Genomic DNA, 15,702 nt, shown 5'->3' with positions numbered 1-15,702 from the left:
GGAAAGCCTTGTAATGTGTCATAACAAGGACACCACTGTCAGGCTGTAGGGGTTCAAACTATAGTCCCATGGGTTTCTATTTATGTGGCCTTTTACACATCACAGCATTTCACTGAGACTTAGAGGACTACCACTGAGCATGCGGGCTCCCATGAGAGCCTGGCATAAAGGAAGATCTGGAGAACTGTTACTCTCTGGGGACCTGGGCTCTAATCCTACAAGCTCATACTTTTGTCCTTTTCCCACACTCTTTCTCTCTCCTCCTTGCCCACCCTCTCTTCCGGTCAAAGCTATCACCAGGGCGCCTGCGTGGCTCGGTCGGTTAAGCATCTGACTCTTGATTTCGCCTCAGGTCATGATCTCGTGGTTTGTGAGTTCGAAGCCCACATCAGGGTCTGTGCTGACAGTGTGGAGGCTGCTTGGGATTCTCTTTCTCCCTCTCTCTCTCTCTCTGCCCCTCCGCTGCTTGCTCTCTCTGTCTCTCTCAAAAAAGAAATAAATAAACTTGAAAAGAAGCTATCACCCATAGGCATGTTGACAACTACCAGGAGTACTGAAGCTTGAGACAAAAGTTGACAATTTTGACAAAAAAGAGGATGAACCTGAAGGAAGGGACTTGCTGTGATGAGCAGCGGGTGTTGCATGGAAGTGTCGAATCACTAAGTCATATGCCTGAACTAATATCGCACTGTATGCTAACTAACTGAAATTTAAATAAATACTTTAGAAAGATAAGGAAATATAGGACATCCCAATAAAGTTGTGACTCTCATTTGCAAAAAAAAAAAAAAAAAAAGATGAACCTTCACAATATTACCCTATTTCTCGATACTGATTCTCAGTTGTATATTCTTTTTTTTTTCTAAATGTTTTATTTATTTCTAGGAGAGAGAAAGACAGCGTGAGCAGGGGAGGGTCAAAGAGAGGGAGTCACAGACTGAAACAGGCTCCAGGCTCTGAGCTGGCAGTCAGCACAGAGCCCGACGCGGGGCTCGAACCCACGAACCGTGAGATCATGACCTAAGCGAAAGTCGGACGCTTAACCGACTAAGCCACCCAGGCGCCCCTCTCAGTTGTATATTCTAATCAGCTTCATGCCGTCCTTGGCGGACTTGGTGTTTGCCAGTCCCAGTCGACCCTCCACTTCCTCCTTGCTGCCAGCCCCGTCTGGCAACCTGCTGTCTCAGGCCAGGGGTGGAAAGTGATTGGTCTAAAGCACGCTGACATCATTCTCCTTGCTGGGCATTGGGGCATGCTTGGACACGAGGCCAATTGAAGACGCACATTACCTCTGGATTTACCATTAGTGGTGCAATAAAAGTCTTTATTATGTAATCCAGTTCCAGTTGAGTTTTCCATTATTTGTAGCTAAAAGCTAAAAATAGTATCGTGGTGACTCACGATGAAGAATAGATCTTTTGAGTCTATATAAAACACTACCCTTGGCCTAAAACAATATTAGGAAGAGTATTAAAACGCATACACATAGAGCCAATGGCTTCAATCATATTCTAAAATATTCCAAAGTAATTTCCTATGCTAAATATTTGAAGTATTAACTTTTTCTATGGGAAATAGACAAAGATACTCCAGATTCTTTCTTACACTAAAAAAAAATCTATAATATTAAATATATGTAGTGGAAAAGGCACCCAGCACCAGAGTAGGCTGGGAGGGAGAATGCGGACTCTAGATCTGCCCACTGGTACCTCTGTGCAACCTCAACAGGTGATTTAGTCCTTCTGCATCTCAGTTTCCTCATTTATAAAATCAGAGTAATAATGATACTGTATCTCAGGATTGCTGCAAAGATTAAAATGCTTGTAAGAGTGCCTGGCACATAGGGATCTGGTGTAAGTGTTGGCTATTGTTATTGCTACTGAAAATAAATTTTTGTTGTAATAATAGCTGTACATATGGACTTAGTATTCTCCTCTGGTTTCTGCTAGGGTTGTCTCTAGTCAGCAGAGATTTCTTTCTTTCTTTCTTTCTTTCTTTCTTTCTTTCTTTCTTTCTTTCTTTCTTTCTTTCTTTCTTTCTTTCTTGGAGAGATGGAGAGCACAAGCAGAGGAGAGAGAGAGAGAGAGAGAGAGAGAGAGAGAGATTGAGAATCTTAAGCAGGCATGAGGTTCAATCCCACAACCCTGGAATCATGACCTGAACAGAAATTAAGAGTCGGACACTCAACTGACTGAACCACCCAAGGCACCCAGAGATTGGCACTTTGAAGAGGACTTTGATATATATCTTGTTTTCATCATGATATTTGGTTCCTTTGGGAGTAACTTGAGTGTGGATTAGAATAAATGCAGGTGTGTTGGGGAAGAATGAAAAGACAGTAGGAGGAAACTAGACATGGATGTGGTAGTTAGAAAGGACGCTGAAAGAATTTTACTGGCTGACTGCTTTGGAAAGAGATTGCAGGATAGAACTAAATGTCGGGTGGCCTGTTAGCCCATTCCAGGGGAAAGGGAAATTTGCAGACCTCAGACTTACAAAAGAAGTAATGATACCAGGGAGCTTGACTTGGATCCATCTTACCTTAAGAAACACTCTGCTGTTGGGGCGCCTGGGTGGTTCAGTCAGTTAAACATCCTACTCTTGATTTCGGCTCAGGTCATGAGTTCATGGCTCTTGAGTTCGAGCCCTGCATTGGGCCTCATGCTGGCAGTGTGGACCCTGTTTGGGATTATTTTTTTCCTTCTCTATCTGCCCCTCCCCCCATCGCTTGTGCACCCTCTCTCTCTCTCACAAAATAAAGAAATAAACTAAAACACACACACACACACACACACACACACACGCACAAGTTTAAGAAACACCCTGCTGTCAGAGTGAGCTCCCAGTAAATTCTTTGAAAATGTTCCGAGCCTTCCTGCTTTGGAAGGGTTGGGAGCAAGCTGTGGGCACAGTTGGCTCTCTGACACGGAATTGGGCGTTGTCAAGGTGGCTGTCCCTTTGCTTCCCTTAGGAGCAATTCCTCTCTCACCCACAGTCCCGTTTGTTGCTAGGAACACTCTGTGCTTGTCCCCACTCACTTTACAATGAAAACAAAGACAAATAAAAAATGGAACCACCATATGGTCTCGGCTGCAACCCAGAATCAGCTGTTGATGGGAGACTTTGCCCTGTCACAGTTAAGGATTCAAGTGGTTGTGAGAGAGGCCCTTCTGAATTCGAAGATGTTGGAGTTGGTGGCAAGATGAACCCCAGCTTTTTCGACCGTTCTGTAGCAGCGCGGCCAGAGTAACTAATGCACCGGTCATATGATTATCTGTTTGTTGGTGTGACATATATCTTAGGACTTGAGGGCATAACCTCATTCCATGCAGTTATATTCCCAGGCAGACATGTCAGCACCAAATTAATGCATATTTCCGCAAGCTGCAGGCTGTTTCACTGCTCTGCCCTTCCCTCTTGCTCACCTGGGTAACCGTGAGTCCCCTTTTACGTTATAGGTGTTATTTCTTCCAAGGATCCTCCTAACCCTCCCAGCCTGGGACACAGGTTCCTTCTCTCTGGACCCACCATACCAGGTATGTATCTTTTTGCAGTTCCCACACTGCATCCAACTGATTGTTTTAATGCATCGACTGTAAGCAGCTGAAGGACAGGGGCCAGTCTTATTTATTGTATGCCTAGCAACCAGTATAGTGCTGGCATATAGTAGATGATCAATAAAAGCAAAAGGAAACTGAAAGGTTTCCATTGCTGGCTGTCCCTCTTCACATTGGAGTGTCCCATGGCCACCTTTGCAACTCTTCTTTGTTGATACTTATTCCCCAGGTGACCTCCAGCAGTTTTACAGGTTAAATCTTTGTGCTAATGACTTCCAAATACATATCTCTATCACGGACCTCTCTCCCGTACATCCAACTGCCTACTTGATATCTGGATATTCAATAGGATCTCAAACTGAACATGACCAAAGTCAAGTCCTGATCTGCCCTCCCAAACTAGCCTTTCCAACAGCATCTCCCAGCTTAGTAAAGGACATGGCCATCCTTCCAGGTTGTCCAGATCACAACTCTAAGAGGCATCCTTAAGCTCCCCCTCGCACACTATGTATAATTTGTCATCAAATCCTATCAGCTCTACCTTCCAAACATCTGCATGATTGGATATTTCTTACCTCTTCCACTACTGTCGTTCTCATCAAGCCATCATTGTCTCTTGATTACGTTATTATCACTGCCTTAAACTGGTATCTGTGCAAGACTGCAGTTAGAATGGTCCTCACAAAGAAGTACGTTATATGATGCCCACCTACACTCAGCTCTCCTGTGCTTCCATCTCACACGGTCAAAGTGAAAGGCGCTTCAGTGGCCTGCAGTGCCTACACACCGCCCCCCACCCCCGCATCTGGGGTCCCTCCCACTGTTTCTTCCCTTAATTCCTCTCCTACTTCTCTCCCCTCGCTCCAGCCGTGCTGGCCTCCTGGCGAGCCAGGCACAAGTCCATCTCAGAGTCTTGGCACTTGCTGTGCTCTTTGCCTGGAATGCCTTTGCCTTCCTAGCCTCATGTCTTCCTCCCCTACCTTATTCCCACCTTTGTCCAAACAGCGCTTTCTTAGCGAGGCCTTTGCCAATGCCATGGTTCATAATTCAGCCTTTCCGATCCTCCCGCCCTGATCCATTTTTTTCCCATATCACACGTCACCTCTCGTGCATTCTAATGTAGCTATTTGTTGTGTTTACTGTCTGTTTCCACCTTTCATCCCCCTCTCTATGTAAGCTCCTTGAGGGCAGGGATGCCTATTTTGTTCATTAAAGAAGAGTATTTGAACGTGTCACACACGAAGTCATGAATGCCACAACATTGGTGTATACACAGCAGAAGTACGTACAAAAGTACATAATGGTTCAACTTGCAAAACACTCCCACCTCCGTGTCTTGGCAGGGTAAGCCCTGGTTTTCATCTACAACCAGATGTTGGTAACCCTTTTGACCCCGTGTGGCCCAGGGTCAGCTCTCTTTTGGTGTTTCTATATCAAGGCCAGGAGAATTCCCCTCTGGCACTGACCTGTCATTATGCAAGGAAGGAACCAACAAATAATTGGGCAGTTTTATAGTATACAAATGGTCTTATTCTTATCTTTTGTGTGTGTATCTTGGCAGAGTCTCTGCTAATTGGAATTAGTCAGATTTACACTCAGCTGTGGACTCTCAGGTTTAATCTGCACTTGCTGTTACTGGGCCCATTCCGCCAATAGACAGAGTTATTACACTTTCTTTGTGTATATATCTTTCAGATACTTATATTAGTTTGCTATGGAAGGTCCCAAAGCTTCCATCTTTTGAACCAATTAGATACAGTTGACAGCTGGAGCGCCTGGGTGGCTCAGTTGGTTAAGCGTCCGACTCCGGCTCAGGTCATGATCTCACGGTTTGTGGGTTTGAGCTCCGCATCAAGCTCTGTGCTAACTAGTTCAGAACCTGGAGCCTGTCTTCGGGTTCTGTATCTCTCTCCTTCTCTGACCCTCCCCTGCTCATGCTGTCTCTCTCTCTCTCTCAAAAATAAATAAAACATTAAAAAAATTAAAATATCCAGGTCCTAATGCTGGAAACTGTGGATCTCATAAAAAAAAAAAAAAAGATACAGTTGACAGCTTCATTGCACCCACCTGCTTATACTGTCCGTGATGGCTCTGGCTTCTGTCAGAAATGCAAAGCCCAAAAGCACACTCCGAATGGAACCCTGTTTTGGATTCTGCACCCATCGTTACTTCCCCTACATTTTCCCAGAAGAGGGAAGGATAGCATATGGGGGACATGGAGGCAGGTTTAGGACATGGCTCCATAGAGATGTCACCAACAGCCCTCCTTTGACCTTTATTGACTTTTCCTTGGGGAGGGTTGACCATCATTGGAAAGGGTGAGCCATTCCCAGCCTTCAGATTCCATCTTTGGTTCCCATAGGTGACAAGCCACTCATAGAGCAGAAAGTGTTTGCTGATACCCACAGCACGACATATGTCATCCACATGCTGCAGCTGTGATACCTGTGACGTCAGCTATTGATTGACCAAATTTGCCATTGACTCTTCCCTCTTCAGTCCTTCCCTCAATGCTCCTGTCAGCATCACGGCAAAAAGCAGGCTATTTGAGGACATGGGGATTCTTTCTTACATTGGTCTTAGAAGGAATCTATTTGGAAGGAAGCTGCATTTACTGGGAAGTGCACATGTTCTTCTGTCCATGCACACTGGGTGCTCACTCCTGTTCTAACCTCTTCTTCTTAACTGTGTATCTGGGGTGCATATGCTCTGTGTCAGCAGCTATTGTAGACCCCAGGTAACAGAGAGGGTCATCTGTGAACATGTGGCAGACCTGAATTTGGACCTGCAGAACCCTGCCCCTATCAGGGCAACTCCCATCTAGATTCCATTGCTGTCTACAGTTTTCAGGGCCTCAGCACTCCTTCTGACCCCCTAAAGAAAATTTCCCCCATTTTTGCCTCTGATTATAGAGATCATTTCCTCAGATTTTATCAAGTCGATTGGCAGACAGCTATGATGCCAAAACCACTAGATAAATAGGCGTGGAAGAGGTATCCATGTGAGGCTAAAAGTAAGAATCGAAGGATGTTCGAGTAAAAGGAACCCAGGGATCATTCATTCCAGCTATCTAATGTCAGAGGGACATTGATGGGCAACCAAGGTCATAACACCCATTAGTGTCAGAGCCAGAACTGGAATTTAGGCCTTATGTCTTCCCATGCAGAACTCTTCACATTGTGCCCTGGTGCCTGCCTCTACCTTGACTCCGCTGGGTACTGTACCCAATACCTAGGTACTGGGTACTGGGTCCTCTTACCTCTAAATTGGGGCAATTGCACAGGGAAGGATGGAGTAATGATTTCTGAGTAGAGAAGGAGACAATATTAAACTTGTGTTAAATTGGCAGACTTTTCTTTATGATGCTTGGTTCACAACATAAGGAGTGCCTGAGATGGTGCTCTAAATAAATCATCCCAATTTTTCCAGCGCCTATATTCTTTCTTGGAAGATTGTTAGATGGTAAAAGTTAAATGTTGAATGTTCTTTCTAACTAGTTGGAATGTAGCTGTGCCGAAAATGTAGTAAATGGCACTGTGGTGGAAGAATATATGGGGCATAGAATATATGGGGCTAGGCGACATCAGTAGTATAGGCTGTCATCTCTGTGGCAAGGTTTGAGAAGCACAGAAAAATCTACATCCACTTGCCCCCAATTCCTAAAATTATACTTTTAGAGACAAAGTATTTTCAGTGAAGAAATAGCCTTACTCTGATTCAAATACCTTTGAAAGGTTGACATATTGTCCATTTCCAATGAGTTGTATGGAAGCTTAAAGTAGTTTAAGTCATCAAAGAAGCTTTCATATGGAAGAGACTCAAGATACCAGACGGGAATGAAGTTAGAGAGAAGTGGGGAACACGGGGGTTGTATTTCAGAAAGAGGTTCCTATCTGTGCCTGGGGGCAGACCTGTAACGTCTGGACAACTTCCTGCTAATTATTGGTGGAATGTTACAATCACATAGCCTGACAATCCCATTATTTATGTGACTTTTCTCACTCCCCCAAATGGCCATGTCATACCTTCTCTTCTCTCCTTACTTTGCAGGAGCCTTGCCTCATACTTCATTGAGAAAACAGAATCAATCAAATGGGACTGTTCACCCTCCCACACACAAACTTTCAACCCACTTGCACCTGCACTGGCCTCTTTGACCCTCCCTCCGCTTTGAGAGGATGTGTCCCTGCTCCTCCTGATGGCCTGCCTCTTCCTCCACTTGGCTCTGGGTCCCATTTCCTCTTACTTTCTCAGCACTGGATCAGTCCCAACAGCACACAAACATACTCCAGAATCTCTCTTCACATGTGTGTGTGTCTCTCTCTGCCCCCGTGGACAGCAGAGTTTTCCTGCTCACCATTATAGCAAATCTTGAGCAAAGAGCTGAATACACAGATTTTTGTCTCCACATTGTCATTCCTCTTCTCTGGCCCCAAAGTCAGTCAAATCAATCTTCCTCCACTGGTTCTGTCGACCTTTTACAATGTAGAGGTTAGGAGCACTGACCCCCTGCTCAGTTGAAAATCTGCAAAAACTTCTGACTCCCCCAAAATTTAACTACTACTAGCCTACTCTTGGCTAGAAGCCTTCCTGTAATATAAATAGTTGGTAAACACATACTCTGTATGATATATGTAGTGTTTTATTGTATTCTTACAATAAAGTAACCTAAAGAAAAGTAAATGTTATTGAAAAAGTCATGTGGAGAAGAATATATATTTATAGGAATGTACTGTATTTCTCAAAAAACATCCATGTATAAATAGACTCATGCAGTTCAAATCCTTGCTGTTCAAGGGTCAACTGTATGCACAAAGTGGCTTTCACAGTGCTCACCCTGGCTTCCACATCACCATAGTCAATGGTCCATTGTCTGTTCTCATCTTCCTTGACCATGTAATACCATTTGACAGAGTTGGCCACTCCCTCCTTGAAACCCCATTTTTCTGTGGCACCCATGCATCCACTTTTCTGGTGTTCTTCCTACCCCACTGGTCCCCCCTCTCAATCTCCTTCATGGCCTTTCTTCCTCTATGTGATCTTTAAAAGTTGGCGAGCCCCAGGTTTCGTCCAAGGTCCCACTGTCCCTTCTCTCCTATGCTTTCTTCCAGGGCAACCCCAGCTGGCAACATACTGGGAAGAACAGTCATGGACAAGAGCAAAATAAAGATATTTTTAACATATAAAGACTGAAAAAGTTTGCATCTCACTGACTCTGGCTGAAAGTACTACAAAAATAGGGGGTAAAAATATTTTTTGTACCATGGACTCCTTTGGCCATCTGGTGAAGACTATTGATCCTTCTTGGGATTATGGTTTCAAATGCATTAAAACAACAGCTACAAAAATAAAAAATAAATGCATAAAACAAAACATATAGGGTTGCAAAGGAAATAATTACCTTGCAATATAGTTATCAAGATATTAAAACATAATGTAACTTAGTAATATATTGACTTCTTTGCTAATGTGTTCAATTAAAAGACTTAGTGATGCAGGCTTAATAACTACACAATTTTAAGTGGAAATGAAAATAAACTGGAGTTTGAGGATCTGCAACCTAGTAATATGACATAAAAATATCTGGAATTTTTATCGGTGACAAAGTCATATGTACAGTGAATACTATAGTGGTTTGTTGTCTATGTTTCTAATTAATGGAAGTCCTAAATTTCCATCAGGGGCTAGTGAAAATAAAGATACTTTCTCATTCGAGTTCACAGACGCCCTCAATTTTATTCATATGGCATCCATGTTCCTAGATTGAGGATGTATTTAAGAAAGAGGGAAATTGAACACTCAAGAACTGAAAGTTTAAGAACTATCTTTAAACTATTAGTTTTAAAAACTATTAGTTAAAAATGACCAACTTACAGATGGGATTATAAAAGAAAACATGAACCAAAATACTAAGTAACTGCGAAAAGGAACCTGATAGGCGTTCAATTAATACCTGAGTAATGAACAAATGGACCACCAAGAGGAGATTGGCTTTATTACCCTGTCTTTTTCAGCTGGCTAAGATACACACCATCAGGGGAATCCAGGCCTTCTAAAACCAAGGTCACAGAATGATTTTGCTAATACACTGTGCACACTAATGCCCCCTTGCATGACTCCCTGCTTGTTAACAGGGTTACAGGAGCCCATCTACATGAATGGGAATTTACTCCATCATCTTAGCCAAAGAGTGGAAGTAATTTCTGAAGTAGAGCTAGAAATCCCGGGCACATAACAGATGCTCAATAAAATGTCCAAGACCTGCGGTATGAAGGCAATGCCAATGGCAGCTCTGGTCAAACAGAGAAGGCCATTCTGTGGCAATACTTGCCTCCCCCTCCCTTCCCACCCAAGTACACATCTCACTTCCTCCAGTGGTTCCTGCTTCACATCTAAGAGTTATGGCTCTGAACTAACATTTCTGTCAATTCTTCAAAAACAGTAATGCATGCTTTTTAAATGCCCTTTCAAGAATATGTAATATGTCAGGCACACTGACAGTCTTTGTTTGAGAAAGAAATCAGAAAAAGACTGGCTGACGCCTATGTCTGTGAAGAGCAACAAGTACTCTGAAATTCAGCCCTGTGGAGGAGAAGCATAAAACTGGGGGCAGCAGTGGCGGGAATGGAAAATGAAGCACAAATGAAAATTAATGAGAGCTTCTTAAGTTAATCTCCCTGGGGAAAGGAAGAATGTGCCTTTTTAAAAGCATAGAGATGCAGAACACTGAAAAGCGACAGAGCTCATGACTGAGCTCTGGGAAACCCAAGTATTCAATAGTTAGCAAGATCTTGTTAGACCAAGAACATCACGTTTTATGTTACCTGTAGTGAATTACTTTTAAGAAAAACGATAAGGGCACATAATTTCCAGATATTCCTCCTATTCCTCAGTAAAATGCCTCCTGTTCAAAACAACTTGTTTGTTTTAATGTTGGGGAAAGCATTAGTTGTTCCCTTTGAATGGCTTAAGAGTAGCTTTATTAAATTCTCCATGTCCCCAAATCTAAGCCATGGGTATGGCATTGCTTTGGCACCCAGTTTACTCACTGATCTGTTCCCATTTCATACCACTATGAACTCTGAGACTCTATCGGACCTTCTAGTCAGCCTGGTAGTTGAGTTGGTAAACCCACGCGCCAGGTGCTCTGGATTCTAGGCTACACTTTTTGAGTTTTTTAGAAATAGATGGGTAAGACATTAGGGGAAAGGGTTCATGGTGGCTGCTACTGCCTTTTGAAGTGGCCTACCATCGGGCACACTGTCACCCTATTTCATGGAGGTTGCCCATCTCTCCACAGCTCGATGGTCCATCCCAGGACAATGAGGGATCTAAGTTTCCAAGTTCAAGACATCTCCTAACTACACTGCCTTCTGGAAATCAGAGTCTGCCTCTAGGCACCACTAAACTATTTTTAGACCTGATACATAGCACACAAAACACAGCTACATATCAACAATTACATGATTATTCCAGGCCCACACCCCTTTCATTTGCCTCATTTGACCTGGAATGTTAAGAGAGGGAAAACCACATGTTATTTTTAGTCTTTTCCTGAAATCTTCTAATGTTCAATTTTCCATTTTTAGGGCCAGTAAGATCTGGCCTTTGTGCTTCACGTGACAGTATGTGTACACACTTTGGGGGCACTTCTGTCTGGGACTCTTTATTTAAACCTGTTGGGCTCTCAGCAAATATAGGCACTCTTATGAGTGACCTCTGGCCTTTGGATCACTTACTAGTAAGTTAGAAATGCTCCCATATTATCCTTTCTTAAGTGCTAGAATCATCTTCTACATCAGACACTTGATGTGTCTGCCAGGGATTACTTATATATGCTAACAGGAACAATATTTGAGTATACTATGCTTAAAGCAAATTTTTCCAGGAGCCAAGAAATGACTTAAAGAGAGAATTGGTTCCCTAAACCCACTAACACACAAACACACATGCGCGCATGCGCACGCACACACACACACACACACACACACGTATACCCACACTACTCTCTTCCTTCTCTGCATTGCTACTGACACAGCAGTCAGTGCAGGGAACTCTGGACCATGGGGGCATCTAGCATATTTGATATCTGGACCAGATCTTTTACTAACTCCTCCCTCTTTTAGAGGAGAACATTATTTTCAGTAATAATCCTTAGTTTCTTGATTAAACTAGTCAGATTTAAAACAACAACAAAAAACATTTCACTTGAAAATATTAAAATTCAGTACAACATTTCAGGAGGAACTAAAATTTGTGTCTGCCAGATGAAGAGTTTGATTTGCAGCTTGCACCCTCCTTCACTGTTTTAAATTTTAAACACAAATGAAAGCTCAGTGTGGTCCCATAGAATTAACAGAATTGAAGTATCTCTAATTCAGTTTCTTAACCTCGTTCATTTTCCTAAATGTTTGTTTATTTTTGAGACAGAGAGTGCAAGCAGGGAAGGGGCAGAAAGAGAAGGGGACAGAGGATCCAAAGCAGGCTCTATGCTGACCGCAGAGAGCCTGACGCGGGACTCAAACTCAAGAACGTTGAGATCATGACCTGAACAAAAGTTGGATGCTCAATCAACTGAGCCACCCAGGTGCCCCATAACCTTGTTCATGTTTTTTTTTTTTTTAATTGTTTATTTATTTTTGAAAGAGAGAGAGAGAGACAGAGCATGCACAGGGGAGAGGCAGAGAAGGAGACACGGAGTCTGAAACAGGCTCCAGGGTATGAACTGTCAGCACAAGCTTGACACAGGGCTCGGACCCAAGAGCTGTGAGATCATGACCTGAGTTGAATTGAATACTCAACCAACTGAGCCACCCAGGCGCCCCAACCTTGTTCATTTTTAATCCCTGTTCAAATACGGGGACATGTCATGCCCAGGGGCTAGAGAACTTCAAACAAGCTCAGACAGTTACAAGGAACTTATTTTGAAAGAAGCACAGGTAGCTGAGTCCCTTTGTGTCAGGAGTCACTCTATAACTTAGAGTTTTCTAGAGTAACTTCCAAGTAGAACACAATCTTTGGTAAAAAAATAAGGAATAAAAATATAATTAGGAGCTTATATTACTAAAATTCACCAGTGACGGTGGCCATTGTTTAGAACTTAGACCACAAAAGACTTTTTAGGAAGAGTATTTTGTCACTGACATTGTTTGAAATTGCTGGTATGTGGTGACAACCTTTTTAAAGACTTTTTGTTGGTTTTATTAATGATTTTAAATTCTCTACAGATAGTGTGCCACCTTGCTGCCTGCAACCAGAGGGGTCCCTCACCACATCCAACGCTCAGGGCCACAAATTCCAGAGAGTTTCTCGTAAGTGCGTCATGCAAGCCCCGGAGACCATGGTGTCAGAGGGTCGCCCGTTCTTTCTTCATTCATTAGCCTCATGCGTTTGAACTTGAAGCAGTCCTTTCGGAGATACAGACCCAAAGTGGGTAGAGGAAGCCATGAGCAAAGAGAAGTGGAGAAGAGCTGAAGAAGGAAGGCCCTGCGAATCCCAGGACTCACAAAGGCATTTCCCATCTTCTCCAAGGGAAGCTGACCTCGCTTTCCCCCCCTTCTCCCTCCGGAGGCCTCCACCTGCTCCTCACTTCAGCTCCATCTGGAAACCTCTCTCCGACCAGAGGAAGGAAGAGCTGGACACTTCTCTTTCTGAGTACAGTTCTAAACCCATCAGGCCACCAGGAAAAAAAAATTGTGGTGTGTGACTCTGACCAGGGGTCAGAGGGAAACCAGCTTTGGCTTCACTTGACTTGAAGGAAGGAAGCAGGAAGCCCTGCTTGGGGACAGGGGTGAAGCCGTCCTCTGGGACTGGCTGTCCTCTTCCCTCCTGACCCCCCCCCTCTCTAATCAAGAACACGCACAGAAAGTAGAGTGTCTGCAGCACTTTCCACACCTCTCTCAAGATTAGAGACCACGTCTTGCACAAGAAACGATCCTTCTGGTTACTACTAGGTGTTTACACCATGTCAGGCAGTGGGTCGGCCCCAAGTGAGCCTCACAACTCCGTGAGGGAGGAGCCATTACCGTCCCATCTTACAGACAAGAGACTCAGTCTCCGAATCGACTTGGAGAGGATGGAACCAGAATGGCTTCATGTCTGAGGCCCCGTGTCCTGCCTCGGGTGGGGTTGGCTGGGGGCTGAACCCTCCCAGGTCTCTAGCATCTGTGGGTCCTGCAGCACTACCCTCAGACCATCATGGTTTTGCTGCTGGATGGACAGCACTGGGATCTGTCTATTGTTAGTCAAACCTAGTTGCTCAGAGAGCAAGATATAGAAATGTATAAAAAGTGAAGTTCTGAATAACTTACTACTATAATACGTGTGGGATCAGATGCCAGGTATCCTTCTCATTCTTTTCTTCTAGGTCTGCCTATTGTACCTGCCCCTCAAAATATCCCTTCCCACAAAAGCATTATGCAGATGGATGGATTTAAATATGGCAATAGGGATGGTGTGTGGATTCGCATCACACACTCTGTGTAATGGCTGAAATCCCCTCTTTTTTATGTCTCTTCTTCTAAGTCATGCATCATTCACTCATCCATTCATCTATCCATCCACTCAGTCATTCATTCATTGATTCATGCAGCAAATGTGTTTGAAAACCAATGCCCCAGACACCAACCTAGACCTTGGAGATAGGCGGTAACTAAAACAGCCATCCCTGAGCAGCTCACATCCTAGTTGGGGAAGAGTGCAGGCAAGCCTCTAGGTCTCCCTCTGCCCTTCTCTGCCCTGCTCTGTGCCCAGGAGGCTGACCCCACATCCTGCGGTGCCTTGTCATCTTAGAGGGGGTGGCAGGAACGGGAGGGTGGGAAATCCCAGCTGGAGACTGCTGGATGGAAAGAAAGGGGAGCTAGCTACTTGCTCCCTCCTTTCCTTGCTGGGCCACAGTTTGGGCGATAGGTTGTGCTCCTCCACCCTCAGCCCAATACTGGGGAGCTCCCTCTGCCCCAGCCACAGATCTCACCAGGCTCCTCTTACACCCCAACGTCAACCTTCTTGGCTCTTTGTACCCCAGGGGAGGCAACCAAGGTCATCTTGATGCTGCTACTGCCCTGATGGCTTACCTGCCTATACTTCCTTCAGTTAGCCTTTGACAGTGTCATTTCTTTTTTAATATAGACAATAAACCTATAAGTTATATATCAGATGAGCAAAAATGCTATGTAGAAACAGAGAGCAGAGCATGGGCAGTAAAATGTGTGTGTGTGTGTGTGTGTGTGTGTGTGTTTGCGCATGTGTACATGAGCTCGTGTGTTTGTGGGGGTGACATTGTGCCCCTCTTTCTTCTATGTATGACCCTTGCCCCACCCTTGCCTAGCCTCACAGGCTCAGATCGCTTGCTTTTGGGTTTCCTGCTGTGTCCTCAGTTTCTCTTATGTGTCTTAAATAGAGCAGTTCAGGCCAGTCACAGCTTCTACTTCTGAGTGTGTATCCCAGTCTTCCCCAGCAAAGTGCCCTCCATCAGTTACCATCCTACTTCCAAAGTGATGGTAGGAGTTATCAACAACTGTAAATGCTTTCTAGAACATGTCGCTTCTGACTAAACATGATTTACAGTTCACATGATTTAACATGACTTATAACTTTGTGTGTTTGGGAAGCATGTATGCTCTTTAGCCATGGAAAGCCTGCAGGACAAGTGCTAATGGTTTCTCAGCATTCTTGCTGGAAAAATGACGATGCCCTGGGTGCCTTCTAGAGCATCATGTTCTCTTTCCCTGCCTTTCTGGTGGCCTCTGCCCAACCCCCACATGCCATCCCATAAGCAGAAAATCAGAGCTGAGCCTGATGGCTTCCCTCCCTCCCACATTCTGTGAACTCTTTATGAACACGGTTGACTGGCAAATAATTTTTGTGTATTTCCGTAATGTTTTGTTCTGTCAAACATCTAGGAGGCTAATGATTGTGAGCAATGCTTGGGGTTGCTGCCAAAGTAGACGAGGCCACAGGACGGGAGTTGTTCTTTGATGGACTTCAGAACACACTACCCTCCAAATACGGCATCTCGGCATATTGAATATTATAAGCTGAAGGAATGTGAGAAAATGGGAGAAGCAGGAAGATCCCCTTGATCTTCCCCAGCTCTTCTTCTCTGGAGTAGATGAGAAGACCCTCATGGAAGAGGTACCCCCCCCCC

The 15,702-nt window shown here is 44.2% G+C and overlaps 1 protein-coding gene across 6 annotated transcripts in view; it reads right to left on the bottom strand.

The window, feature by feature from the left end:
• Positions 1 to 15,702, bottom strand: part of ADGRF5 (adhesion G protein-coupled receptor F5) — a 104,905-nt gene that overhangs the window by 74,219 nt on the left and 14,984 nt on the right. The window lies entirely within an intron of this gene.

This window comes from Crocuta crocuta, unplaced genomic scaffold (genome assembly GCF_008692635.1).
Source record: "Crocuta crocuta isolate KB4526 unplaced genomic scaffold, BGI_CrCroc_1.0 scaffold44, whole genome shotgun sequence".
NCBI classification, from domain to species: domain Eukaryota; kingdom Metazoa; phylum Chordata; class Mammalia; order Carnivora; family Hyaenidae; genus Crocuta; species Crocuta crocuta.
Note: the sequence above shows the minus strand (reverse complement) of the source record. Positions and strands in the feature narration are given on the sequence as shown.